Raw genomic sequence first — 5,429 nt, 5'->3', positions numbered from 1 at the left:
CACACACTGCACCCCTGATCATAACCCTGCTACACCCTGTGCCCCCTGAATATAACCCTGCCATACACCGCACCCCTGAATATTACCCTGGCACACATTGTGTCCCCTGAATATAAATCTTCAACACGCTGCACCCCTGAATATAACCCTGTCTTAAACCGCACCCCTGATTATAAGTAGAGATGAGCGAATCGAACTTGACGAACCTGAATTTGTTACGAATTTCATGAAAAATTCGATTCACAACGAATACGAATATCGCCGCGATTCTATCGCACTAATCGCTTCATTAAACTCCATTTTACAGCGTTCCAGGCTATTGTAGAGCTAAGATGGCGGATCCACATGTGAGTACATGGGCAGGGGATTATGGGAGGGCGGGAAACAGCGGCGGGAATGAAGGTAGGCGGGCTGACCCTGAATCACATGTGAGATGCAGCCTATCAGTGTTCACTGACCCCTGTGATGTCACAGCCCCTATATAATCGGCGGCCATCTTGCCTCTCTTCATTTCATCTATGCACTCAGATGGAGAGGACGGGACTGCGTGTGTGTGAATAGCTCATACCACAGCGTTACACTGCAACTGCTAGTCACATCAGCATTAGGGAAAGGCAGGAGTGCAGAGTGCTGTGCTGTTACTCTGAGAAGGATCATTGATTGCTAAACCTCCTATTCACGTTATTGAGCATTGCAGCAGAGAGGGGCAGGTAGCTGTCAGCTGCCTCATACACATCTCCAAGCTGCCTCAACTTTATCCACCATCTTATCTTTATCAACCATCTTATCTTTATCTTTGTCAACCATCTTATCTTTATCTTTATCCACCATCTTATCTTCTCATTTTTCAGCTCTATTGAGTTTTTTTTCTCCACAAATCTTCTGCTGCTCAGGATTATGTAACAGAGTGCAATTTAGGGTTTAATCCCTGGATTTTTTTTTTTTGTGGTGCTGCACTGTTGGGTCCTGCTGCTGTTCACAAATAAGTCATATTAGTGTGGACTTTAGTACCTTTTTACCATTTTTCACCTGTTACTCTGTCTCTGTGCTAAATTCAGTGTTATACCACACGCTCTATACCTGCCGGGGTATTAGAGAAAAAAAAGGTTTTCCTGCATACAAATACACTTTTTCAGTGGCCTTATCATTGCAAAGGGCCTAAATACAAGCAAATAGTGTACCATATACCACCTTTTTTTCTGTCTCTGTGCTAAATTAAGTGTTATACCACACGTTATATACCTGCCGGTGTATGAAAGAAAAAAAAAGATTTTCCTGCGTACAAATACGCTTAACAGTGCGCTCATCATTACAAAGGGCCTAAATACAACATTTATACATTCACCCCAATATATATAGATACATGTTATTGCTCATTCTTTGTCTTATACTTTGATTTTAAATATGTATGTGTCCATTATTATTGTAAAGGGTTAAGTCACCGGCTCAGGGAGGTTGGCTGCTTGATTTTTTTCACCTGCAGCCTTCCCTGTGAGCCACGTTATTTCCCCTATAAATTATAAGACATTTGTGGTTTTATCTATGTACGACGCACCTGAAACGCGTTACTTTTCCTCCTATCATGGCTTTTATCCAATAAAGAATAACCATCTTTGCACGACCATCTGCACTGGACATTCCTATTTTCTCTATTGATGTGGTGCTTGCCTTGCACAGTCCGTGCACGTGGGGCCGCTGAGGGTGAGCTGAATATTCTGTTCATTGCTTGGACATTTTGGAAAGGCTTTTGCTTCGTGCTCCCCTGGGGATTTATTCCCTGCCCCCTCCTCTCAACATGACTACTACTACCAGCATGCCAACTGGGAACTCCAACACTAGCATGTGTCTGAAGTCAGTGGAGGATCGAAAGGTTCGTGCATTAAAAATTAACACATCGTTGAATAATGCTATAGCCAAAACAAGCAGGAGGTTGTGGACCTACACAGAAATATGTCACAATTGGAATCAGCATTAATTCAAGAGCTGAGACTCACATGAAACATTTCTACATTACGCAAATATCTTGAAGATAACATCATCCCAAGAGGTCTCAGAATAAGAACGTTCCCTTCCACAATTTACTGTGATGCTTTTAAAGTGGAATGGGAAGAGATCTGAACAGACTCTTCTTTAAGATTCATCAAGCTCTTGATTAAATAGGAGGAAAATGCCTTGAATGACATCCAGATCAATATTTCTACATTACAAAATACGGTTTCTCATTGAGGACAACCCTGCTTTCCTGGACTTGGATTAAAAAATCCAAGAAAACTTAGAAAAATTGGAAGCCACCATCATGGACATTAAACAATCTAAACTGATACGGGACATACAGGACTACAAAATGGGCAGTGTTTATATTTGGCCTCAAACTGATATCAAAACTAATACTCCCCGTTCCATTCTGAGGAAGTATAAACACCATCGCCGTGGGAGAAGTGTACAACGAGTTAATTTCAGTTCCACAGAAATGGATTCTTCAGATTCGGCTCCGGAATCGGCTGATGTGCCTCGTCCACATAGCTCCACTCCTTCTGTTTTGACCGTCCCAGCTATACCTGCCAAAGCTAAACCGTCAAAAAACGACGTGCTGGCAGAAAGCATCGCTCCGCCAGGCAGAAGGAGAAATCCGCATCGACAATCCCCATATACAATCTATCGGCTAAGGTACTGTCCACTCATCATATCTCCTTATTGTCAAAGGGACTGTTTTTTTCGCCTACTCGGTCTTTCGACTTATTTTCTACTTTATTGGACGTTAATAGATTTGTAAGGGGAATCACAGTTCGGAAACACTTTTCCCAGGTTGATGGTTGTTTCAATACACATGGGGCCGATTTCTTGGTTGATGTTTCAAATGATAATACATTGGATGATGATAACCTGTCAAATACATGTGGTGGTGCTGAGCATTTATTACACTGTTCTTTTTCTGATTTATGCACTTTATATGAGTTGCAGCATTGGCCTCTGATCTTCAGGATAATGTTGTTCCTCATTTCCAGATTAAAAACCCTCACTTTTATCCGGTCATGTCCCGCACCCAGAATCTTGATTTTTTTCAGGAGTCTGTGGAACGGGACTTGACCGAATTATTTCATTCAGCGATATCAACCAAACCTAATCTTACTTATCAAGAGCGTACTGACGATCAAGGACCTTTCTAACATGTCTGACTTGATCGTAGGTCAAGCAGACAAGGGGGGAGCTGTTGTTTGGCTGGACGCTGGCTTATATAAAAAAATTAAACCTTGAATTGTTGTCAGATACCAATACATAAAGACCACTGTCCAGCAACCCTTGCTCTTTGTTCAAGCAACATTTAATGAATCTTGTGGATCTCGGTGAACGGAATGGTTTTCTTTCTAAATCACAGGCTGACTACATTAGGATTGAACATCCCATTACAGCAATTTTCCATTCGCTTCCCAAGATGCACAAAAATTGCTTTCCCCCGCCAGTTAGACCCATAGTTGCCGGGATAGGTTCTCTGAATGAGAACCTATCCGCCTGGCTAGACAACCTCCGTCAGCCACTTATTCCAATAATTCCAGGCTTCATTCAAGACACCAAACATCTTTTATCAGCTGTTGAAGTTTTGGACTGGTCTGAACAGTGTTCGTGGATTATCGCAGACGTTACTTCACTTTATTCTGTCATTCCCCATAGCCATGCTAAAACAGCATTGGCATGGTTTTTTTCTGTGTATTCCCAATACCCCGCTGGTCTGCAGGAATATATGATCTTGGTTTTGGATTATTTACTGACGCACAATTTTTTTTATGTTTGATGATCAGTTCTTCCTGCAGACCACCGGGGCATCTTTTGGTGCGCGTTTCTCCCCCTCCATAGCAAATATCTACATGTCGCATTGGGAACATCTTTATCTTTTTTCATCATCTAATGCCTTTAAGCCACATATTATGTGGTACGGCAGATATATTGATGATCTGATATTTATATGGAGTGGTGACATTAAAAGTGTTGATTTGTTTGATCATTTTCTCAACTCAGACACTTGTAATTTACATTTTACTACTAATCACTTTTGCCAAACAGTGTCCCACCTTAACCTAACTTTGAGGGGTGACATAGATTGCAAAAGGATTTTTTCTACAACCTATCGTAAAGATACTGCAGTGAATTCTACTTTACATGCACGGTCGTGTCATCCCTCACATGCGGTCAATAATCTCCCCATTGGGGAGGCTATTAGAGCCAGACGCAATTGTACCACCATTCAAGATTTTTCTAATGAGATGGAGACATTGTCTCGTCGTTTACATCACAGAGGGTATCCCCAGTGGTCACTAGACCGCGCCAAAAGAATTGCTGTCTCTAAGTCCAGAGATGATTTCCTCAGAATTAAACAGTTGGATAAAGCCAGCTCTAAGGCTATAACTTTTTCTACCCAGTAAAGTGCTCAATACTCCCAAATATGTAATATTTTGAAAAAGTCCATACCTCTTATTACATCTGATCCTCAATTACAATCCACAATGAGTGCAGGCTTTCGGTGTGTAGCCAAGCGTGCTCCCACTCTTGGTCAGACCCTTTCACCTTCCTTGTTTTCTTCCCACAACACGTCCTCATCTACTTGGTTGAAAACAGTGGGGACATACAAGTGTGGACACCCACGATGCGCCTGCTGCAATATTTTGTCTCCCACATCTGTCGTCATGTCGTACGCGACAGGAGCCACTTAAAATATTAAACAATATATTAATTGCAATACCAAATATGTGGTGTAGCTCCTGTCGTGTACGACGTGCAAATTACAGTATGTGGGTTGTACGACCAATAGCCTAAAAAACGCATATTAGGAAACATTTATCTGACATCCCCCATTTTAACTCCAGGAACGTATCTTCAGTATCTCTACACTGTGCACTGTGGGAACTTTTCGTCTATTCGTTTATCTGCTATTGAGAACGTTTTTTTGCCCATACGGGGTGGTGATCACAAGCAAAAATTACTCAACCGAGAGGTGTACTGGATCATCAAACTTGCAACCAGAGCACCTCAAGGTTTGAATAAACGACAAGATGTCATCCTACACTATTAGTGTTTGTCACTTTATATGAGTCTCGCATTTAACATACTGAATATAAACAAAATCCTCCTTTTTTCCACTTTCAACATCATTTTTTATTGTACTATTGAGATATATATATATATATATATATATATGTATATATATATATATATACGAAACTCATATATAAGTGGCTTTTTTTTATTTATTTATTTTTTTGTATGTTGGAGTGTTGGTTCATTTTTTGAATATATAAATCTAAAATAATATATAGATATGCTTGCAACCATCAATCCTACCTTCAACATACATTATCCTTATACCCTGATGCTCAGTCAATATGTATTTGTTTGACACATGTCTGCGTGATTTTTTTGATACATATTCAGACAGA

This window comes from Hyla sarda, unplaced genomic scaffold (assembly GCF_029499605.1).
Source record: "Hyla sarda isolate aHylSar1 unplaced genomic scaffold, aHylSar1.hap1 scaffold_263, whole genome shotgun sequence".
NCBI lineage: Eukaryota > Metazoa > Chordata > Amphibia > Anura > Hylidae > Hyla > Hyla sarda.
This window is presented reverse-complemented; position numbering follows the sequence as displayed.